This window comes from Phoxinus phoxinus (genome assembly GCF_949152265.1).
Source record: "Phoxinus phoxinus genome assembly, chromosome: 4".
In the NCBI taxonomy this organism is placed as follows: domain Eukaryota; kingdom Metazoa; phylum Chordata; class Actinopteri; order Cypriniformes; family Leuciscidae; genus Phoxinus; species Phoxinus phoxinus.
Genome location: NC_136879.1, coordinates 11,530,240 through 11,556,638, shown reverse-complemented (window position 1 = coordinate 11,556,638; position 26,399 = coordinate 11,530,240).

Sequence of the window (26,399 nt, the reverse complement as noted above, 5' to 3'; positions counted from 1 at the left end):
CATATGAAATATCTGGGTTCACATCAGATAGTAAACTCATATAAAAAGCAATCTATAGGACAATGGGAGAGTGGTTATTATTTAAAAGTAAGTGATCCACACACCTACTCATGGGGAACTAGGAGCAAAATATATATTAGACCTACCAAAGGAACCTTTGCCAAGAAATGGAACGCGACTGACTGGTACGGGGGCCCATGCACGCGACGAGACCATATAGAGATAGTAAAAAGTTTTAAAGGAAAAAGAATTGCGTATAAATTAAAATGTGTAAAGGAATTTGATTTAGGGACAGAAGTATTAATGGTAGGAGTAAGGGAAGACAATAAAAAGGTTGAATTTTGGAGTGACCGAGTAGAAACTACATACCCATGCACAGGAGAATTGTTTGATAAATGGCAATACGCCACCTTTAGTGCTCCGATTATGCAATCATGTGCCTCAATGACTATGAATAAAAGCATTGTCAGGAATTATATGTCCTGTAATTATGAAGCTATGGAAGGCACCGAATGGTCAAAAGAGAATCTGAAGATAACCCCGTTAATCCTGAAACAAATGATAGGAGAAACTCAGATAAGGAAAATATGTGCTATTATCCCATATATTAATTATGAAAGTGAATGGAAAGAGTTACTCCACCCAGTTGATGGATGGATCGAGGGGGAATCAATAGGATCTCATTGGATACATCGAGTCGATTTGTGGGATAAAACCAGGAGCCCCTCGGATGTGACATTAATCAAATTAATCGGTAAAGTAGTGAAGAAAGCATTTGAGGATATTGGTGGAAAAATTAAAAAAGTGGCAGAAAGTGTCTGGAACGTCTTAGTAGATACATGGGGGATATTAAGGATAGTCCTGTACTGCGTCGGGGGCGTAATGGTAACAATTATAATAGCAATTGTCCTAATTAAATTATTGAACATATGCATACATTGCAGGCGATTGCACAATATAACTAACAAGGCTAAATACAGAAGGGTCCCCTTGACGGTTGATTTCTCAGAATCAGATAACGACAGCGAAGCAGAAGGGCGTAGCTAACTTAAAGAGGGGAAGGGCGTATAGCTAACTTAAAGAATATAAAAGTTGAAGGACTTGGTGTATCAACTCACTCACCTGGAAACCCAGCTGATTGACCTGATCTACCAAGCAAAAACCCTCTTTGAAGGAACCAAGAAAATGGCATCCAACTCCAAACCAAATTCATGGGGAAATGATTCCAATATGACTGAACCAACTTGCTCCAACCCGCCGGTAAATAAATCTCAAATTATAATTTATAATATAATTCTGAGTTTTTATTGGCTGATGATGATATTGGGATTAAGGGGATTATGGCAAATTCCAATTGCATTATGTAACATAGCCTTATTCAATTTGCGGAAAAGGCTAACTTTGGCGGGAATATTAATTGGACAAGTGGTGAAAAGTCCTCGAATGAAGTCCATTTTTGGAACTAGAGGCTTGATAATTCTAGAAATCCTCAATATAATACTCACCACATGTACTTTGGTACAGTATTATCTTGAGGCTGGTTACGAACACCTCATAGGCTTTTGCTCTACTATTTTGGTAATCTTTTATCTAATGGTGTTAGCAATTAAACGAGTGGAAGCTGGAGGTAGAAAAATGGCTATTTACATAGTAACGGTAATGACAGCTGCATTAATAACCATGGTGAATGCAGAATACTATAATGATCCAAGAATGTTTGGTATATCTATGATGGTTGTTATTAATGACTGGTTTTACCTAGTAAAAATGATGAAAGCTGTTAAAACATGTTGCCTCAGCATTGAGTTAATACCTTCTGTAACGTCTAATTAGGAGCCAGCAACCTCCAATAGACGGCTGAGGACAAGACACCTTGACGGATATCAGCAAAATGCAAACAAGGAAAAAAGAAACTGTGCTGTGTAATGGATATCCTGACAGTTTAAGAATAAGATGTTTTACAGAAGATAAATGGTGTGTCATGTGTCCAGAATGTACTGTTATATGTAATATAAAAATGGATGAGATTGGTGGTGTTGTTATAACAAGAAGAAGAGAGAGAATGGATACTTACGGGCCTTGGGTATCAAGTAGATTTCTTGGGTGGTGTATCGAAATGAATTTCAAATGGTGTGGTATAGGCGACATTCTAGCAATACAGGCTGGCTCTAAAAATAGTTACACAGCCAAGACCTATCACCTCGAACCGAAGGTGTACCAAAAAAGAACCAATGATGGTGGTTTAGAAAACATAATAGGGATAGTGTACAGAAGCTGGGTCGGGGGAGACCTAAGCCAACGTGAAAATGGTAAAGATAAATACGAATATAGCTGTGTTTATGTTCCCACAGAAAGTCCTTATATCAGAGGCCTTTGGGAGATGGGCAGTGGCACTGTTCTCCCAGGAAATAGCGGCCAAAGGCATTCCATTCGGAATCAACCAGTTGAATCTGGACAGACTTCCGAAGGTCTGGAGGAACAAGCACGAGTTTCAGTGGAAACCAGTGAACAGTCAATGGTTCAAGCAGACGGTGGTGCAAAGTCTGAGGAAGTGGTGCCTCCTCTCGGGGATGAGCAATGATCAGGTCAAGTTGCTGAAATTCATGATGTGTAAGCCTAATGAGTTGTATGAGATAGAATTCGACTGTATCACACCAAGTGTATACTGTATAGAAAATTTAGATAGACTAGATAGATTCTGTGTAACAGATTATTTTTATGGTAAACCTACACAAAGACCACAGAGACCAAAAAACCCAAAGAGACCTAGAATTGCTTTAAATGGATTTGGAAAGAGTGATATTGCTCATTTGAAGATGTCAAGAGGGGGTGTGATGAAATCAGTAGGTGTGGGTGACACTTCACTCGATTCCTCTGAGGCCCCATCGCGAAAGAAGACCAGAAAAGGTCACAATAAGAAAACTACAGCCCAGTATGTGACAACCAGAGTGGGAGAACTATCTGGGCTGTTAAGAGATATAACCATTTGAAATGTAATGTTGAATAAAGAAATTACTGTGTGGAAATGTAACCATTTGAAATGTAATGTTGAATGAAGAAATTACCATGAAAGCTCTATAGCCCTTAGTCAGGTTGACTGCCATAGCCACGCTTACGAAAGACCGGATACAAACCACAGCCTCGCCTGCTGCTGCTGCTAAAGACCAAGACCACGGCTTGCGATTAATGTGCTTGCTCAAAAACAGGCACACCCTGCATATTCTGTCGCTACTAAAAACTGTTGCCACTAACTAAAGCATCCTGCTTTTAACTAAAGCATCCTGCTTTTAACTAAAGCATCCTGTTTTTATTTGCTGAAGTACAGCCAAAAAGTACTATAAAAGAGGAAGGATCGGACAGACTCGTCGCTCATCCTTGCTCACAGAGATCTGGATCACCAGCGTGCCAGATGCAAGAAGCTATTGAAGCTTAGCTAGTATCTATCTGTTAGTTAGTACTCTATCATAATCTGTAAGAAGTATTCCTTTTTCATTTTGATTCTTTTAATAAATATTGTTAAACATTTATTATCATAATCATCGGACTGGACCTTGGAATTTTTTGAGTATAAGTTTTTCTTCTTCTACTCGGCTCAGTGAGATCTTGCTTGGGAAAAACTACAAGAGGGTGAGCATTCATTCTTATAATGAGAAGAATAACCATTATGAGATTTGATTGATCATTAAGCCTAGCCAAAGAGGCAGCGTATGACAGTGTATATGTATTGAGATTATATATATATGATTGTTGTATGGCGAACAAAGGTTTAAGAGTACCATAAAATGTAGACTTATAATATAGAGGGGAAATCTATTATCTTTATAATAGAACACGAATCTGTATAGACTGATCACAAAACTCTTGAGGACATGACTATAAGTGGGCTTTATAGTTACCACGGGATTAATTATATATCTAGGATATGATATATAATAATTTGGAATGGTATTAATCGTGATCAATCACAAACCTAAGGTCTGTTGGTACAGCAAAACCAATTATCAGAGACTGGGGAAAAGACGGTGTGTGGGGTCTTCTGTGCAGTGTATATCCGGATGTCTGGGCTAAACACAAATTGGATTGTGGCAAAGCCAACATTGATCCCATTGTTATTGAAGGACCGATACATGCCCCTCATAAACAATACCCCATCCGACCTGAAGCAAGACAAGCCGTGGAGGAGATAGTGACAGACTTGGAAGCTGAAGGAATCATCAGACAAACTTCATCTACCACTAATAGTCCTGTCTGGCCTGTCAGGAAATCCGATAACTCATGGCGACTAACTATTGATTACACAAGACTTAACAGTGTAACACCAAAACCGCATCCTATTGTGGCCAATCCTGCCACCATTTTGAATGATATTCCAGGTAATGCTAAAATATTTACGGTACTAGATGTACTGTCGGCTTTCTGGTCTATACCTATTGACGAAAGATCTCAAGAGAAATTGGCCTTTACAGTGGGCGCAAAACAGTATGTTTGGAATAGACTCCCACAAGGTCTTAATCTTTCTCCTGTTGTATTTCATAGAGCTTTGAACCAGTTCCTAACGGAGCACAAAGCGGAAATTGAGAGTTCAGGAAGTGTTTGCCTCCAATATGATTTATTAATTGCAAGCCCAGATGAAAACAGCCATGTATTTGCTCTGAATATTGTCCTCCAAGCCCTTAGGAAAGGGGGATTCAAAGTTAACCCCGACAAGGCACAGCTGGCAAAAACCAAGGTGATCTACTTGGGCCAGGAAATATCTATCGAGGGAAGGAGAATGACAACAGAGCGTGAAGAGGCATTACGTCAACTTCCAAAACCTCTAACAGTTACAGGAATGCGGAAGGTGATGGGACATTTCAACTATTGTCGTCAGTATATACCTGATTTTGCTAGCATCACCAGTCCCCTCATTGACCTGTACAAGGGGGGAAAGCCTGGAGTGGAACAGATAAACTGGACACCGGAAGCTGAGGAAGCTTTTACTTCTATGAAAGAGAAACTGACTTCAGCCCCAGCCTTGGGACTTCCTGATGGACGGTTGCAGTTTCATTTGTGGACCAGGGTAGGAGATGAGACGTATTCAGCAGTACTGAGTCAAAAACCAGGTGATCGATACAGACCAGTTGGATACTTTTCCACAAAGATTCCTGTCACTATGATTGGGCAACCACGATGTATACAAGCCCTCGACGGTGCCACATGGGCAGTGGATGCTGTTGAAAATCTGATAGGAGCACAAACTATCATATTGCACACTCCACACAGTATAGTGACACTGTTGAACAACACAAACATCAAAACCATAACTGATGCAAGAAGAGCAAAATGGGAAGCAACCTTGTTGAACAAAGATTTAAGAGTGGAAATCATCAGGGACACGTCTCTTAACCCTGCAACAATGATGCTGGAACCACATGAGGGAATACCACATGAGTGTGAAAAACAGGTAGAAGAAGATAGTCTTGGTCCAGTTAATCCAATCCCTCTTGAAAACCCAGACAAAGAGTTATGGGTCGATGGATCCAGTTACTATGTCGATGGAAAACGACATACTGGATGGGCTGTAGTGAAAGTTGATGGAACTGTTGTAAAGAAAGGAGCTCTTTCTGGGAAATTGTCAGCACAAGTAGCTGAGCTTATAGCACTTACGGAAGCTTTTGAACTATCGGAAGGAGATCGAGTCAACATCTATACAGATAGTCGTTATGCTTTTGGCGTGGTCCATGACTACCTTGCCCTGTGGAAAAGACGTGGACTTATCACTAGCAGTGGGAGCGAAATACAACATGCTTCCATAATTCGTCGCTTAATTGCAGCATGCCACTTACCCAGAGAAGCAGCCGTGATCAAAGTAAAATCACACCAATCTGACAAGTCCAAAGAAAGTCAAGGGAACACGGTAGCAGATGCAGCAGCTAGAGAAGCAGCTCTACTTCCTCTTACTCCTGTTACCTTGGTAAAAGAAAACAGCAAAGATAATCCTGAGCTCCATCTTCTGTCATATCAACTGGAGACAGATGAAGAAAAAGAACAATGGATAAAAACAGGAGCAAAAGAGGATGATCAAGGTATCTGGAGAATTCCAACAGGACAAGTGGTGATGCCTATCGGAACAAGAAGAGAACTAATGCAGCTGTATCATGGAAAAGTACATGCTGGAGCAAAAGCAATGAAAGCTCAAATCAGTGAGACTTGGTGGTGGCCACGAATGATGAGAGACATTGATGATTACTGTAGGAGATGCTTGATCTGCCTGAAGGCAAATGTGGGAAAATCTGTAAAGGTGCGAATGTCACATGCACCCAGACCAACAGGTCCATGGACGCATCTCCAAATTGATTTCACAGGACCATTATCACCCAGTGGAGGGTATCAATACATTCTTGTAATCATGGACAGATTTACTAGGTGGGTGGAAGCATTCCCGACAAAAACTTGCACTGCTGAAGCGACAGCACGAGTAATGGTGGAAGAAGTTTTTCCTCGCTGGGGTCTTCCATATGAACTTGATTCTGACAATGGAACTCATTTCACTGGGAAATTGATGAAGAAAGCAATGAAGTTGATGGGGATTAAACAGAAATTCCACATCCCCTACCGGCCGGAGAGCTCAGGACTGGTCGAGAGAATGAACCGATCGTTGAAAATGGCTCTTACCAAAGCCATTCTGCAAACTGGCCAAGGGTGGCATAAGTTATTACCTGCTATTCTGTGGAACTTGAGAGCAACTCCAAACAGAGTTACAGGACTAACCCCTTTTGAACTAATGACCGGAAGAGCAATGGTTCTACCTCACGATGCTCCGCCACCTGCGGGAACAGGAGGGGACTCTACTTTGTTCCAAGAAAAGTTACGACGCTATCTCGCAATGCTGGATAAAGCTACTAAAGACAATAATAAGAAAGTGCGAGAAGCTCAACAGCAATGGGATGAAAAACACACCACTACTGATATTCCACACATTCCCGAGTTAGGCAGTTTTGTTATGATCAAACGAATTTTTAGGAAAGGTTTAGAGCCTCGATGGGAGGGACCATATGAGATACTCTTAACTACTGATACAAGTGTTTGCCTTAAAGGAAAGGGTGTAGGTACAGATAGATGGTATCATTGGTCACAAGTTAAACCTTGCCTAGTGAATGAACAAAATGATAATGATAGCTTATGTCCTGAAATTGAACAATGTTCATCCATTAGTTTTAAAGACTGGGAATAAAGAAGTGATGTTAATTATTTCTCTGCTTCCATTTCAGGAATCAATTCCATTGACATTGATTAGAGATGGTTGCAAGTTATTCTCGATACCCAACGACAATGGTATGCTTATTTTTAATTTTACTTGGCATTTATCAAGGAAGCCAAGCTTTATGGACTCCTCGAGTTCAAGGAATCACTCGGAATGCAACTCTGAAATCTGGCCAACATTTTACTCTACCCTTTATTTCCAGATGGGGATTATGGGATTGGGTGCCACATAATGATAAAGACCTTGCTAAATATCGTAAGGACATCTTTGGAGGATGTAACTTTTACCATCAATGTTACAAAAGCAGAGTAATTTGGCCGGTAAAAGACGGGGGGTATATTGGTAGTGCTCAAAGACGAGATATTTGTTCAAAAGAACAATGCGAAGTTGTGGGGTTAGACCTCATAACATCTACTAATGTGGAAATTAATTTCGTTATGAATCGTACTCACATGCTTACAATATGGGACTCATTGGCCCAAGGGTGTATTTATCCCATAGTGGTACCATGTGAAGGGTTTCTGTGGGATACTTCCTCAGGAACAACAAGATTAAAGGGAAATTATGCACGAGTATGGCATTCAGAAGATGAGAATGAATATTGTGAGACTGAGCTAGAAACTGGGGAAATTGGAAGGTGTTTTTATCTGTCTGCGGAAAAGACAAACAAAGCTACAACATGCCCAAATACAACTATTGCACCAGCTCATGGTATTTTGTTGGCAAAAGAAACAAAAACCTTGATAAATGAAGCCCATATGGTGCGACAACGCATTAATTATAATTTGCAATCCCTACTTACTGTTTTTGATCAGTCTTATTGTGGTAATTTTACACAAATAAGGAGTTGGTTGGAAAAAGAAATTAAGTATTATACCTCTAAAAATCCTCTGAGTAGTAAATATCGTAAACCTAGAAGTATATGGGGAGACATAGCGGGGGTATTTGGTTCTGTCAATTCAATTAGTAATACTGCTCAACTTAATCAACTAAGTGAGTATACTCAGTGGGTGGGAACAATGACTGGGAAAGGACTCACTGAGGCTCTTCAAGGTTCTCTGCATATTATAGCAGCGGGTCAGCATCTTAATAACGCAGCGAAGGAATTGGCAGATGCATTAACAAAATCATCTAATTTTGAGGCACATCGTGCCACATCGTTTATTTTTAGCCCAGAATCTAAAGGATCAGATGGTAGAGGATATTCAAGTTATTCGAATGGGACAAATTCCTGAGCGAATAACAGAATCTTTGTTAGTGGTTTTCGGTAAACAACTTAATTTAACGTCTGCTAAACATATTCCATTAGTTAAAATCGCTATTAATGAAAATTCGTTGTCGGGTTCTGGGATGTTATCTTTGATTATGATATGGCCTCAATATGGGAAACGAAATATTATGACAGTCAGGCAATTCCAATCAATGGGGGTTAGACAAGGAAATTCAGTAATCAGATTAGGTAGGAATGGATATTGGGCTGAAGGCGAAACACCAATGATTTCTACCACAGATTGCTGTGTTGAGGAACATGAGTGGGTAATTTGCTCATGTTCTACAATGTTTAATCTATCTCTTAATGGGTCTGCAGTTTGGGAAGTAGTTCCTTTAGGTCAAGCCACAGGTGCATGGCAGGTGTCAGAAGCACAGTGGTGTATATTACATGATGGAATAAGTGAAAATATGATATACGGAGGGAAGTTGTGTCCAATTCCTCCTGATCCATTTTGCCTTGAGATTCTCTATCCTCTTCACTTGGGAGGAATTCATGTTCCACATGTGCAACTGTTGCAGTTAGAGCCACAATGGTGGAATAATGATTTAGTAGAAGAACGGAATTATGAACTCTTTGAGATGATTAGAATAGTTAAAAAGAGTGTAAAAGCAGCTCAAGAGGAGGGAATTCAAGCAATGGGTCATGTTATCGTAGCAAATGGAGTAGCTAAATTAATGTCTGAGAGGAAACTAACACGAATCCTAGGGAATTTATCATGGTCGGATTGGATAGTTTTGACTATGGTAGGAGTTCTTGTGTTCATGTTAGCAATACAATTCATGATATGTGTTACTGGAAGGAAAAGTACCAAACCTGTCAAATTGATTATTTCTAACCAAATGGATAGAACCAAGAATGGGACATACAGTGTGAAATAGGAGATTTTACATACTACATTACTTACAAAACACAACCTCACAAACAATGAACACCCGCTTACTGATTTTCAACCCTGAGGGATAGGATCCTTTAACATCAACGTTTATTTTAGTTTATTATTTTGGAGCCGGGAACTTGAAGTAGTTAAGTACTTACTTAACGAGTCAAGGCATCGGTGAAGACTTATTAATTTTTATTTTCTTAGTTGTTTGGGGTCATTTTAAATGCGTACACATAGACGTTAAATGACACATAGTATGCGGGGACATAACCTGGGAAGGGGTTCTTTGTTGTTTTTGTTGTTTTTCTTTTCTGTTTCTATTCTTCTGTCCTTTCTATCTTTTTCTTGGTCTGCTATTTCTTCTCCTCACTATCACTTCTATAGGTTGGCCACCTGGGATTGATGGTGTGGAACTTACGGCCGTAGTTCCAGTGGAGGGAAATGAAGATCTAAAATTTCATCTTTCAATATAATTTCATTATTTAAATAGTGTGTATCTGTATTATTATTCTTTATTGGTATTCATGATCAGTTGTATTATCTTATGGAGTTTAAATGCATGTGTTTGAATGCATGAAGAGACTAGAGATAACATGGTCCATGTGAGGATCACATGTCAGACAGAGGGAAGCTATATTCTGCTGAGGGTGTGTAACAGTGTACAACAGTTTCCACTGATCCAAGTATATCACCAAAGTAAACAACAAGGATAGTTCTTAATATGGAAGTGGAGTGTGACATGTTGAAGATGACATGACATATACGTTTCAATTTTAAGAAGCTCAAAGCAACATGTTGTTACCTTACATGGGAGCTGTAAGTCTGTCTGTGATGTATATAAGCTGAATTTCACTGTACCACTTCAGAGAAACACGGAAACGCATAGACCTGGCGTGAATACAACATCTTCTCAAAGTTTCTCTCCTGACATATAAGAATAAAAGATTTTTCTTGGCAAGATAACTGGTGTCTCGTCCCGTGAATCAATACCGGGGAAAAGAGAAATAATTCTGAATCTACACCCTGTGTGCTCTTTTGTTCCTTGTCAGTTATTGAATGTATGTAGCTCGAGTATCTTTGTGTTCTGAGTTTACCCTAGTCTGTGTTTATTAAAGTCTACTGCATTTAGATCCGACTACCGTCTTTGCTTCCACGCATGACAGGTACATATACTAGACTAGAAAATATAAGATAAGATATTAATATCATTATCAATGTGCATGTATAATTAAGGTTAAAGTTTGTAATAATTAATTAATTTCTGTTTCATTTAATATTTTTCAGGTTGGATATAAAACTATTCAGGAAATCGATTTTACCTCGGCAAAGACACAGAAAAGGAAGCTGGACTCTGCATTGATAACTGGAGACACCCCTGCCCCATTAAAGCAGAGAAAACTCCCGGATGTGACAGCTCCGACTTCAGGGGAACTAAATATTTTTTATAGGGATTTGCATAAACTTAGATCAAAAGGAAAGAAACCTGTGATTTTGTCCTTACTGCCAAATTATGCACAAGAATATCGGCCAGCATCACTGGACAAAAAGTACCCCTTGGTACTTTCAGAACTTTTTGATGAAAATTACATCAACGTAGAGGAAGAAGAGCTGAAAGCCAAGTGTGAAACCGTATTTGATGAGTTGAGTGTTACGCTTGTAGGACTTCACTTGACAAACCATCGTTAAGTCTAGTAAAAGACATATGCTACCCAATGATGAAGAGTTTTTCAAATTCTAATACGCAATGGGGCTGCCAACACGAGAAAACTGCCGGAGAACAATACAAGAAAGAGATGGAGGAATTACATAAAAACTTTGAGATCAGAGACAGTGGCTTGGTTATAAATCCCAAGTATCCGTATCCATTGTTGTGGTGAAATTGTGGTTGAAATTAAATGCCCATACTGCCGGAGGGACAAATCCATAAGTGATGAAATAGACTTTCTAAAAAATAGATGGGCAACTTCGTCTAAAAAGATGCCACGAATACTATTATCGAGTGCAGTGTCAGTTGTTGTTAACAAATACAGAATACGGTGACTTTGTGGTTTGGACTGAAAAGGACTTTTTCACAGAGAGAATATGTTTGAAGAAAACTTTTGTGCTGAAATGGTGGCACATGCTTCACTGCTTTTCAAATATGCCATTTTGGGTGAACTGATAGGAAAAATGTATTCCAAACCAAAAGTGTCAAAATCAAATTCAAATGAGACTCAAACTTCAAATGGCATAATTATATGTGTTTGTCAGTCTCTTTACAGGGAGGGTGATGATGATGTTATTGGTTGTGACTCGGAGTATTGTCCATTACATTTTTCATGTGCAAATATTAAGAAAATACCAAAAGGGAAATGGTTTTGCAAAGAATGCAAGAAAAAAATGCAAATCAAATGTAATGTACATGTAAAAAAAAAAGGGCCTGATGAGCCCTTAGGGTGAAACACTGTTTAATGTAGGTTTTAATATTTAACATTACTTTGGACATGTTGAATAAATATGTGTACTTGAATAAATATGAAAATGTACCCACACCGTTTTTTGTTTAATACATACATATTGGAAATGTACTGTGTATATATATAAAAGCTTGTCCAGAAATTCCTCCGGATCAAACACACAATTAAAGCCAGTCTTGGAATTATTAATACATATACAGAGACAAGTAAGAGTAATCAAATACATCATTTTGTATGTAATAACTGTTTGCAGTTTATATTACAAAAAATATTAAATTCTTCAGGAGAAATAAAGAAATATAAGTTTAATGAAATCGTAAACAAACATCTCTGTAACATGTATGTATAATTACAAGTAGTGTCTTATTTTGAACGAATGTGGAACAATGAGGAAACTGAGGAAAAGACTATTCAAAATTTAAAATACATATTTTTATTAGAATCAGAAATATATGGAAAATAAATAAATATATAATAGTATTTTGTGTTGATTAGATTCATCCACACAATGTATGTGTATTTTTGTGACAGTAAAACTTTTTCAAGTTCTGTAATATTGATACAAGTATGACACTTAATTTGAAAATTAATGAATTATAAATTCATAAATCACAATTCATACAGATGGTACTGAACCAGAATACGACTTTTACCGCCGCCGTTCCCGCGGCGGTAAAATTGCGGGTGTGTATTTGCTGCCTTTGACCGCTAAGAGGCGCTACATTCGCAGACTTTAAAAAGTGTCAGTTTATTCTCTCTATTGCGTAATCTGCCGCCGCACCGCGGCTCATTGAGAGTGATTGATGTGGTAACAGATCAATTCAAGTGAAACATGTAGTTAAACGAATTCATAATCACAAGACTGAAATTAAATGTAATACATTTAATAAATAATGAAAACATTTCAGCACAAAACATTGCAATAGAAAAATATTAGGCTACATCAATGAGGCTTTGTAAGAGCATAAAACGTGATGTTAACAGTGGTCCGACGATAGCTCAGTGGACAACGCAACAGCACGAGCTTCACGGAGTTTCAAGCGATGCGAGATCGAATCTCAGCCTTGGCTGACAGCATTAAATGTTTTACCATTCTTGATGCTTAGATAGGTAACTGTTTATTGAAGTCAAGCGTTTTGTTTAATTATCAATGGCACATTTCAACATAAATTTGCTACATTCCAGTAGAGGACAGACGAGAAAACTGATGAAGGAAGATTATCAGCCGATCGCGTCAGAAAATGAAAATGACGAAGCTTTAATCTGCTAAATTATTGTTTTGTGAATCATTCACGAAATTGAGATGAATGACATTGATACCCGCCATAGCAAAGGAAGACATTTTTAAAAACAGATCCTGGGCATTTCAAGGTTTAAATAAAGTGTCGGGGGCAGTTTATTTATTTAAAGCAGGGTTGCATCGATTTAGAGTTTATTTTCTAAGTAAGAAACAGAATCTTATTCTTGCGACATTTTAAATCTGTAGGCTATTGCCAAAGAAATTGCAGCTAAATAAACAAACAGTAGGCTTGTCTACAAAACGAAAATAGTTTAAATCATGCGTTTTTCTTTGCTTCTCTCTCGCGCTGGATCTCTTTTATTTTAGTTTATTTAGTCTCCCTGCACTGCGCGCGCCGGGTCTCTCTCGAAATTCGAAATTAAACGTTTCAGGGTAAAAACCCATCATACAGCTGATAATACTGTATCGCTGTGTGTCATCCATACAAATCACGAAAAAAAACTGTAACAAATGATTTAGCCTTTGTTGCTTCAAAGACACAGAATGACTTGTTTAATTCACCGTACAATAAAACGAGGTGGATCGAGAATAAAAAGCTCTGTATCTGCGGCTCACTTGCATTCGTTTAGTTGGCAAGAACGCGTTTCGTCGATAGTTCATGTTTAGATAATGCCAGATTATTGACACACACACTGCTCAAACATGTTAAAATTCTACAAAACAAATGTTTTTTTTTTTGTTGATTGGATTGAATTGGATTCAAATGGATTGCAGTTGAACACTTCAACTGAAAGTGTGTGTGAAACCCCTTTAAATACAATACATAAAACTACAATATTTATAATTTAAGGGCCTACATTTGGACACATCGAGAGATTTATCTTTAAAAGTATTTTGCCTTTGCCTGGTCATCAGGCTCACTCTGCATATGAAAGACAGAACATTAACACCTCCTGAACCCCCAACCCCCCACAGGCTATCTGAGGCCCTGTCCACACGGAGACGCGTTTAGCTGTATACGGACAAATTTTGTGTCGTATTGGCGTTTCGTCCAGACGGATCCGGCGTTTTGAGAGACTGAAACCGCTATTTTTTTAAACCGGGTCCCAAAGTGGATAAATCTGAAAACGACACGCTTGCGTTTTCGTGTGTACAGCCAATCCGTATATTTTGTGAAACGATGATGTCATGTCGACTAGTCGGACACTGCTAGTCACGTAACAGCAACAACACCTGCCGACTGCTTGTATAAAAATATAATATAATGCTGCAGAAGCTACTGAGCCTCTTTTATTACTTTATATATTATTTACTTAAATGTATTTTCATTGTATTTCTTTATATTTTTATTATGCTATGGTGCTGGTCTGTTGTCTGATTAAGACATTTCGTATTTTGTAGGGATGGGCATTTCAAACTAAAAAAATATTCGACGATCACTGGGAATTATTTGATTATTAGGCTGTTCAAAAAACGCACATGCTCGCCGGCACAACGGCGTTCGCTCAAATTCCACTCCGACATTACATTTCTCAGTAAGCCTGTTGTAGCCATTAAAGAAAATGTATTTAGTTTCATATTTATGTTTAAATAATATGATATTTTTTATTTCATCTATGTTGATTTATGAAAGTGAACAGCATGAGTAATCATAAGATGCGCAATATAGCGGGAGACATAATTTTGACCACATTAAGTTTTGTTTTATATAAAGCTGGTTTGTATAAAGCCTTTCTTTAAAGTGAATTTCGTTTTGTATAAATTGTATCTTAATTTTAATCAAAGTTTCATCAACCAATTGCCTGGATTTAATAAATAAGAAGCAAATATAGCTGACAATAATCATGACATAGACGCGCCGGCGCAATATAACTTGCATTGCTCGTGAACTGGAACTCGTCTCATAAATTAACCGAAACTCAGAAATATATAGAATGCTTGAAATGTCTACTTTTAAACTGTTAAAATGTATCCTTGCTATATTTGACTCATTCATTAGCCTACTTTTGCCGGTTCTTTGTGGCAAGCTTTATGAGTCCGATAACTAATTGAATATCGTGATTCGTGACTCATCCCTATTGTACCAGGCCATTTATGGTTGTTCATATTGTTTAATAAAGTTCTTGGTAAAAAAGAAAAGAAGAAGCTACTGTGCCTAATATTATTGTATAGCCTACAGCGCGCAAGGTTTATGCGCATGCTCAAAGTCTTCTTCTCCGTTTTTATTGTATCTCTATGGCAGAATTACAGCGCCACATACTGGTCTGGGATGTATACTACATCGTTTTGAGTCGGTTTCAGTGGTTTCGTGTGTACGCAGATATTTCTTGAGACGACGCCGTGTTTACGGAATTATTTTTTAGAACGAGGCAAAAAAAAACATCGGATAGGGAAAGCTCTGGCTTCGTGTGGATGTGGCCTGAGTTTGAGACAGACTTAAAACAAAAAGAAGTCGCAATTCACACTTATTCTAGACATTAGCATTATGCTAGTATATTAGTAAAGTGTTGATAATGAAATAATTTAATTATTTAGGCTCAAGTAGGCTAGTAGGCTAATATTTCTGACATAAAAGTGTATTACTAAACATTTAATTATTTCAATAATTGAAGAAATAAAACGCTACCTCGGTTTGGGCCAGCTTTTTCCAAGCAAACCTAAATACAAACGCATGTTCATTTGTTCAAACGCATGTTCATTTGTTGTCATGAATACAATGTTCAACTCAATGTTAAATTCCACGGGGATCTTTGGATCCTTACAACCAGGGTGCGCGATTTGTGAATTAGCTATTATTATTATTTTATATATAAATCTCGAACCACAGTGCTTGCTGCTGCTAAACTAAATAACATTTATAGAATAATTATGAACTTAAATGAAACAATATCGCAACATTTCGACAAATACATTATCTGATCTGTTTTTACAATTTAATTCAGGACAATTTAGCCTAGACTACATTTAATTATAGCGAGATTTTCACCCTTGTCCGTTCATCATTGGGAAGCGCTCACATAATAGCTAGTTTGAGTAGATCCTCTGCACCTCTCGGTTTCATACGGAATCAGATAACATTTATTAAATATTTAGACATTTAAAGGCTTCAGACATAGCCGATTTCTTATCGTGACTGAGTGGAGGCAAGTGGCTTTCGGTTCATTTTTGTGACGCGCAGTTCCTGGAGACAGAGACGACAGATAAAATTTTGTCGTTAGCCTAATATAAATAAAAGTTTACAGTTTTGAATGATGTAGGCTACTCTACTCTGATCTGTATGACTAAAAAACTACGGAGTAGCCTATTAGAGCCTAAGTTATTTTAGCTGTCTGTTATGAGAAAAGTAAATCCAAATGAACGCGCCGCCGCGTCTGCCGAACACTAATTCAACATGCCAGAATAAAACCTGACTTTAGAACAATGGATAGCGCCACTCGGCGTGGTGTGCCAAAATACTTAATTATAAACTTCAATATTTCATTCAAAATAATCTCAAAACGCTTTGTGACATTTTGAAAGCCGTGCATGCATTAAGGGAACCATGAACGTAATTGAAACTGGTTCTGATTTTATTGTTTGTCGTTTAAACGTGCCTGTTGCATATCTTTATTTTATATATTTTAAATGGTCTATTGGTGAAGTAATTTATAGCATTGATTACTGTGGAGGGAGGATTCAAATAATTCAGCAGAAGCAGGGATGTTTAGACCAGAAGGAAATGCCCGTCCCCCCTGGCATATCGCACCTTGCTTAAAACCATGTTTTTACAAACTCTTTATAGGCTAGGAACCAAAAAAAAAAAAGGCTATCCTGTATAAAAAAAATGTTTTGTTTGTTTGATTGTCTGCATTAATAATAGGCTATGACATGCATTAATAGGCTAATATAAAATGTACAATAGTCTATGTTTGTCCGGGATTTGAACCCGTGTTATCCAAATGATCGATACGTAAGTTCTACCACTCAGCCATGAATTTACTCACAAATGCCCGGTTTCTCCAGTGTGTGTTCTCCAGAAAAACGCTCTTCATTCGTCTCATTCCTCAATAGAATCGTAAAAAATAATCAGCTTCATTGCACCTAATTTATTTTTGTTTGTTATTTTTGTTATTATTATTATTTATTATTTTATCACGCTGCTCCCAACGGGCAATAGGCTTATGTCGCCCACCGACGTCTAGGCGTAGGCTACAATATGAAATAAAGCCTATATTGTTCTCGTCTCTATTTTTAAATTATGATTCTATTTTTCTGTCCTAAACAATGTTCTATAGTAGCCTGTTTCATCTGTTAATTGACATTAACCCCGCTTACATTTCAAAATACGGCAATAGCTGCTGTTTTGCACAATGTCCCTCTGCGCCACCTGGCGGTCATTTCGCGAATGACTTTGAAATGCGACTGGATTATTTTTACCACGGACTGGATTATTTTTACCGCAGCGGTGGCTGGCGCGGCGGTAATAGGCATTCTGGTTGAGTACCATCTGTACATATCATTACTCAAATGGAACAACTGAGTCACATACATTTGTCAGTGCACAACAAACTGTTGCTATCTTGTCAATAGTCGGTACAGAATCAATATTGCTGTGCAAATAATCAATAGGTATTGGTGCTCTGTAATATTGTGAATTTATTTCAAACTAGTCCAATAACTCTCTCAACGTGTATTCTTGTATGGGCTATCTTTCTCGTGGTTTCAAGTTCCACTGGAGACAGTTGACTCTTACCCCTGGTGAAAGCTGGTATTTTCACTTCAGCACAATGAAGTCCCACACTTTCTTTTATGTCAAAGCCCCGGTCTGCGAGGACAATATCTCCAGGTAAAAGTTTGTTAAGTAGGCCACAATGTTCAGTTACATATTTGTCAGACACTCTGCCTCCATATCCTTTCGATAAAAAAGAAACAGCACCTTGGGGGGTAATTCCAATCAGAAACTTTGTCGTATTATGATGTTTATAACTGGACCATGTCTCAGATCTTGCAAGCAGGTTTGACGGTCTCTCAATAAACACTTCAAAACAGTCAATAATTATTGACACTTTAACACCGAGGTATTTTCGAAATTCCATTGGCATTGATAGTCGAATTCCTCTCTTTCTGGCCACAGAATGGTTGGTTTTAATTTGATGTACATCACATGAATTGTATCAAGAAACACTTTTGACACACAACTTATGGAAATTTTAAACCTAAACGCTAAATCTTGAAGACAAAGATTGAGTCTTAGTTTCATTAGCACAACCATCATTTTTTCAAACTTTTTTAGTGAACTGTTCATTCTACCCGGTATACTAGGTTCCAGGAAATGGTAAACAGTCATCAAGGTGTCATAGTCTAGTCCAGTGTAGTGCTTTTCTTTGTCATCATCAAGTGTCTCTGGTGATAACAGAGTTTCCTTTATTTTATTTTTTAACTCCATATTTTCACTTGTAAGTCTTTGCAGTTCCATCCTCATCATATATAAGAGTTGTTTATCTGTTGGGGTGTGGTCCTGTTCTTCATGTACATGTGTACTTGTTTCACTTTCAATTTGGTTTTCATCTGTATTAGTACTATCAGTATTAGTACCACAGGGAATACTGTCCTTTTGCAAATCTAAAAGTGCCTCTGCAGCCTTGAATCTTTTCACTTTCTCCGGTCTTTCTCCCTGGCACGTTGGTACCTCCTCTTTGAAGACTGCGGATCTGGAAGAAGACAGCTTTTAGGTAACTCTGGTCCCATTTTCTGAGATGGAGCCCAGTCTGGGTTTGTGTAATCTTAAAGATCTGCTTTCTTTCCTGTAATATATGAAAAATGCAAACACATATAATATTTAAACTTGAAAACTTAATATTTAAACTTGAATCAAATGTATGATTTTTTTTTTTGGCGTATACACTCACACTATCAATTTGATATATTTATAAAGGGCACCTATTATGACATTTAAAATGTTCCTAATGTTGTTTAGGGAGTCCCCAACAACAGTTTTACGCATGCATTGTCAAAAAACACTTTTGTTGTCGTATAATATGTATTTATTTTTACCTGATTTGTTCACCGACTCCCAAATGATTCGTTCAACGACTCGTTTTTCCAAACCCCTCCTTTGCGCGACGCTAATCTGCGTTGATTGGTCAGTTGACCCAGCAGTGTTTACAGAGATAGTACTTATTGTTTAACACGGAGTACAATGATGCTTTTATCAATTAAATCGTGTTATAATAATGATTATAGTCCACTGCTTTGTAGTTTGTAGTAAAAAACTAAAAATAAGATAAAGAATTTAATGTTATGTTAGCGAGCATAGCCCAGAGTTCATATTGTAAAAGCACAATCAGTCTTTGTTTGCATTAGCCCGATGCATAAACATAACGTTTTTACAAAAAAAAAAAAAAAAATGCATTTACGTTACTACGAGGTATTATTCTATTCTTTAAAAAAACAACCACAAACACTTCACATATCTCAATACAATTGTCATTGAAGACCTAGAAGCTAAACGGTGCTTACACAACAAACAAAATAATTATTAAGCATGCTACATAAAACATAAAAGCAACAATTATTAATAACACTTACAGGTTGTGATTCGGAGGAGGAAGCTGATGCAAATACACTTGGAACTGAACCTTCCTTCAATATCACCCGGCTTGCGAATCCAAGTTTGATTAAAAAGCAATCGTCTTCAAAATGGCGCGAACAAAGCACAAGGCTCGGACTATACTTCTGTGGTATAGTTGTATATATGAATTGTAGCCACTTAGTCTTCAAATGCTCCTCCTCGGGCAGATGAAAAAAGTTGGCTTTTGAGTCGCACTTTAGAACACAGCGTCTCGTCGCCATGATATTTTCCCTGGCCTTGGAGCGCAATAAGTGGGCGTATCGTATTCAAATAACTTGACAAGTTGACGTCAACTAGTCAGAGAAAAAGCTTCGGTCTTCTAACGATTCATAAAAATGACTCAGAGTCGACTCTTACTTTTGAAAGACAATAACTTTATATACGGTGCACTTTCATATTTCAAACTTTAATCCTAATGTACATAACTTCACAATACTTCTGTGCCACATCTATAACTAACATACAATACACATATTTTATTATAATGTACACAAAAGAGTGAATATTTACAGTTTAACTTTGTATGTTCTTTTTAGTGTGGAGGGAAAATAGGTGCTGGGATTATCTTTGTTCACCTGAAACGCAGTCATTCATTATTAAGCCAATTTATCACTGTAATAAAATATAGAACTATATAGTCGTTTTCAATCGACAACATGTACGTACGGCTCGCATGCATTTAATGTATTTGTGTGTAACGTACTCTTCTCTGGGCGTACTGTAGTCGCTAGTGTGTTTTTGCACTGCCAAGGAGTGATCAATAGGCTAACGCTATCTATCTATCTATCTTCATCGCCGGCGGCCCTAAGCAACCGCGAACGACACCCCCCTCCCAAAAGAAAAAGGTGAGTACCGCCGTCTTGTTGTCCACCATGTAACCGGAACCAAGCCCTGTTTCATCGTCTTTTGCGCTCCATTTAGACCTTTTTCCACCCCCAGTCTCTCACTAAACAGCTCCCGCCCCAGTGTTTCTCATTTCTCAATCAGTCTCATTAATTAGTTTCCAAGCCAATATCCCCAAAACGCAACACACATCACAATATTACATGTACAATTACTTGACAATATGGGCCATTCTACTGAATTGGTGCAAACTGCTGTCCCTCATCCAAAAAACACATTTGAAAAGCATTTAATTATTAAAATCTTAGATGTTTACTAAGATCCTTCAATTATCTATTGAAACCCACAATCATATTTAAGATATCAGTAAGTTATATATATATATATATATATATATATATATATATATGTATATATATATATATATATATATATATATATATATATATATACAATCATCATTTATGGGCTACTTTCAATTAGGAGGTGGCTGTCCCAAACCCTAACCCCTAAATTTCAACATGAGAAAATGATATTGAAAACATTTTTTGCAAATTTTTCCATTTTTGTTTTAAAAAAAAATATATATATATATTTTTTTTATGAAGTTAAAAAAATATTTATTTTATATTTTATTTTTAAATCATGAAACTTTATCTTAAGAAAACATGTCCTGCATTTTCATGTCACTACCAAAACAGTGAATGTTGTAGTCCATTGGCTGAGACTGATTTTAACCACATTTTTGATCAGGAAATATTCCTGTGTCCCTCTCTCTCATGTGCTATATGGTGAGAAGATTGATCCCATCATTTTGAGGTAAATGTGTTCTAAAGTCTAAAAATCTGTGTGTAATTTTAAGGAATGTCACCAAACTTTTTTCTGCTATTGAGAAAACTTTTTTGGATGTTATTCCATAAAATGTAGTTGTTATATGTGTTCATCTGTTCTGACCAGTGATTGCTAACCATGTGCTGATTAGCATCTTCGAGCTAGGCTCAAAAGTATCTAAAGTTATCACTACCAAAACAGTCACAACCAAAACATGTTTTGAAGTTTCGGTTGTGACATTATTGTTTTGGTAGTGACAAAATGGAACACACAATCCTTTATTTGGAGGAATAAACTACATTTTAGTACAGTTATGCAAATAATTACTACTGTAGTATGTTTTAGTCGTGTTTTAGTATGCAAGATTCACTAGCTGAGGTGTAAGGTTGTTGTCAGTAATGTTAATTTCTATGATTAACTTGACAGGGATAATGACATAAAACACCAACATGCCTAAAAAAAAAAATAGAAAAACTACAACAGAGAGACAGAGAGAATACAAACAAAGGTTGAGGGAAGACCCAGTGAAGTACGAGGAATACTTAAGGAAAGTAAGAGAAAGAAATAAGAAATGAAGGGAAGAAGGAAAGTTGAAGAGTATCAGTGAATTATCTGACAGGGAGCAAAGACATGTCAGAAAAGCATGGAGGAAAAGTTAATCTCTCTCTCTCTCTCTCTCTCTCTCTCTCTCTCTCTCTCTCTCTCTCTCTCTCTCTCTCTCTCTCTCTCTCTCTCTCTCTCTCTCTCTCGTGCGCATGCGTGAGCGTTTGTTGAGTGAGCGTGGAGAGCGTGTGGTGAGTTTGAATGGGGTTTCTGCCCGCTGTGGCTTTTTTTCTTGGTAGAATATCGCTATTTTTGACGTTTAATCTGTATTGAGTAGTTAAAACAAAATAGTGTTTTTTTTGCCGTTGGTTACTAGTGTATCGCCGAGGGCATGACGGCGCTCGGTTCATTAACGCGGCGCCACGGGGTTAAAGTGGTGGCCGCGGCAAGTGTGGAAGATTGTATCTTAGCTATCGGAGAGGTTGTTGGACATAAGAGTATTCTAGCAGCGTCAAGGATGAGCAATGCGGTTGTTTGTTTTTTGAACACTGTAGAAAATGCCAATAATGTTGTGGAAAGAGGAGTTGTAATTCATGGCCTTTTTACACCTGTGCTTTCTCTTTCAACCCCTGCGAGAAAAGTTATCCTGTCAAACGTCCCACCTTTTATCAAAGATGAAGCTTTGGTTAAAGAATTGTCACGTTTCGGAAAGTTAGTTGCTCCTGTGAAAAAGATCGCGGTCAGGAGTAAATCGGAATTGATCAAACATGTGGTGTCTTTTAGGAGGTTCACTTATATGATTTTGAGTGAGAACAGAACAGAACAGAATTTAAATCTGAAATTCAGAGTTGATGATTTTGACTATACTGTCTATGTATCCACTGACATAATGAAGTGTTTCGGATGTGGAAAAACCGGGCATTTAGCTCGTGCTTGTCCCGAAAATGGGGGTACAATTTGTGTGAAGTGGACATGGATCAAGCTGTCTTCAAAACTCCTCTAAAAAGGAAAAAGAAAAGCAGAGAAGAAGAATCAAAACAAGCAAGAAAAGAACAGAAGGATGGTACAGAAAGTGAAAGTGAAGTGTCTGATTCTAGTGCTTCAAGTTGTTCACAAAGTGAATGGACATGTAATGATTACAGTGCTGAAGAAATTAAGAAGTTTTTAAAAGTGACAAAAAATCAGAAAGGAGTACAGGTTGCTGATTTTTTCCCAGACCTGAAACGGTTTGCAGAAAGCACTAAGAATCTTAATGAGTGAAGGGTGCTTTCTGGATAAAGAAGTATATCGACTGATTTTTTTTTTTCAAAAATCCAAAATCAGCTGAATAACAATGATGACAAAGTGGCATAACTCTTTTATCTTGAGTGGCTGTGTGTTTCTGTATGGCTTATTTTTTTTTGTTTCCTTTTTTTCTTTACACATGGCAGATATCCGTATAGCATCTTTAAATGTGAACAGAGCCAGAGATGATGTAAAGAGAATGCAAGTGTATGAGACAATGAGACAGAAACAACTTGATGTTCTTTTTTTACAAGAAACACACAGTGATGATATAAATGTTACAGATTGGATAAAAGAATGGAATGGTCATATATTTCTAAGTCATAAAACTTCACGTAGTGGAGGAGTTGCCATCTTGTTGGCAAATAATTTTACTCCATGCTCTTTTAAGATGGAGGAAATAGTGAAGGGTAGACTTCTGAAAATTCAAGCCCTTTTTGAAAAATATGTTCTGGTTTTTATTTGTGTATATGCCCCCACTTTACCAATAGAGAGAGTGGCTTTTTTAGATATTTTATGCTCAACTCATAGATAAATGCAGTGGTGAAGATTATTTATTTCTTGGTGGAGATTTTAATTGTGTTGAGCAAAATATTGATCGCAACCATATAGAACCACATATGCCTTCTCGCAAGCGGCTTTGCGAAATAATTGAGAGAAATGACCTATGTGATGTCTGGAGAAGTCTAAATGGAAATGTAAGGCAATATACATGGGTTCATGCCCATGAAAATCTTTTGTCTTTAGCAAGACTAGATAGATTTTACAGTTTCAATCACCATCAAAGTGTTTTTAAGAGTTGTGTAATAAATCCAGTTGGTTTTTCAGACCACAGTTTAGTTATTTGCAGTGTTTTCTTCAATTCTGCCTCACCAAGGAGTGCATATTGGCACTTTAACACTGCTCTGATAAATTATGCTTTTTTAAGGAGACTTTCCATTTTTTGGGGAAAATTTCAAGAATGAAAAGGTTTCTTTTTCTTCTCTGCAGAGTTGGTGGGATTTTGGCAAGACTCAAATCACGTTTTTTTGTCAACAGTATACTCAAAATATCATAAAGGAGACAGTTAAGTCTATAAGAGTTTTAGAAACTGAAATTTAAAATTTTCAAGATATGGCACAATTAAGTGGAAATCAAGCGTATATCGATTCTTTTTTTTTAAAGAAAACTGCTTTATCTGACCTACAAGAGATGAAGGCACAAGGGGCACTGGTCAGATCGCTTTTTAAAACTGTCGAACAGATGGATGTACCGTCTAAATATTTTTTCGGTTTGGAAAAAAAGAATGGCCAGAAACGCTTTATCCATCCGTTACTTTCTGAGTCTGGATCTTTGTTGTCAGACTCTAACGGTACGTTCAGACGGGGCGTGAGCGTCAACGCTTCCCATTGACTTTGAATGGGTGACGTCAAGCGTTGCCGAAATGAATTGTGGATCCGTCGGCGGCGCTTCACTGGCGTTGCTCGCGGCAGAAGTTGAGAATTTTTCAACTTCTGCCGCGAGCAACGCCAGTGAATCGCCGCAGGCGGAAGCGTCAGCCAATCAGGATCGCTCTATGCAAATACAGTAGCCAGGCGGCAGCCAATCACGTTCATCACGTTCATCCTGTCATTCCTGTCTAATTTCATTGGCTGACGCTACTATGACCATGGCGTCGTGCCAAACTTCAGCCACGCCTTCCGTCAAGCGCACGCCCCGTGTGAACGTACCGTGAGGAAATAAGAGAAAGAGCAGTTAGTTTTTATGAAAAACGTTATAAATCCGAATGTAAAGAAAATAAAGACATAGAGAAGGCTTTTTTTTGGAAAATTACCAAAAATGTTGAAAAAAGCGAATATAGCACTTTCAAAGCCTATTGGCTTGGAAGAATTGTTTGAAGCTCTTCAAGGAATGGAGAATGGTAAAGTTCCTGGGATGGATGGAATCCCGGTTGAGTTTTACAAAAGTTTTTGGTCTGTTATCGGAAAAGATTTGTTAGTAGTTCTTAATAACAGTTTAACCAAAGGATTATTGCCCGTAAGTTGTAGAAGAGCGGTGTTGACCCTTTTGCCTAAGAAAGGTAATTTAAGTGATATAAAAAATTGGAGACCCGTGTCCTTATTGTGTTGTGATTATAAACTGTTATCTAAAGTACTAGCTACCCGATTGGGTGAAGTTTTAGATGAAGTCATTCACCCTGACCAGTCGTATTGTGTACCTGTTTGACGTATCTAAAATGTTTTACCACATATAGTCTTGATATAGGCTTGATTTCGTTAGATCAAGAAAAAGCCTTTGATCATGTAGAACACGATTATTTGTGGAAGACTCTTCAGGCTTTTGGTTTTAATTCTGAATTTTTAGCTTACGTTAAAGTCTTATATTGTGATATTGAGAGTATTCTGAAGATTAATGGTGGCTTGTGTGCTCATTTTAAAGTGTGTCGTGGGGTAAGACAAGGTTGTTCACTGTCAGGGTTGTTATATACCCTCGCGATAGAACCACTTTTAAGTGTTTTAAGGAGAGTTCTAGAAGGAGTGCCTTTACAAAATTGTAAGACGACTTTGTGTCTGTCTGCGTATGCAGATGATGTAATAGTAATGATTAATAAACAAAATGATGTTGATTTATTACTAAAGACATTAAAAGATTTTGGTTTAATTTCTTCTGCAAGAATTAATTGGAATAAAAGTAAGGCAGTTTTAATGGGAGAGTGGAAAAGTAGAGTGCCACCAAATCTTCCAGGTGGTTTATGTTGGACAAGAGATGGTCTGAGATATTTGGGAGTATATCTTGGAAATGAAATGGTAGCTCAAAAAAACTGGATTGGAACTGTTGAAAAACTTAAGTGCCGACTTGGAAAATGGAAATGGCTTGTACCAAATTTATCATACAGAGGACGTACTTTGGTGATTAACAATTTGGTGGCTTCCTCTTTGTGGCACCGGATGGCTTGCATCGACCCACCGGCAGTCTGTTTTATTGGACTTTTTTTGGGACAATTTACACTGGATACCGCACAACATCTTGTATTTAAAAAAAGAAGAAGGGGGTCAAGGACTTATACATGTACAAAGCAGGACTGCAGCCTTTCGGCTAAAATTCATACAACGCTTGCTTACCAGTTCAGAGAACTTTGCTTGGAAGTCAGTGGCCTGTGCTATTCTTAAATTTTTACAATGCTTGTGTAAAAGCTTTTGTCACGGGGTGACAAATA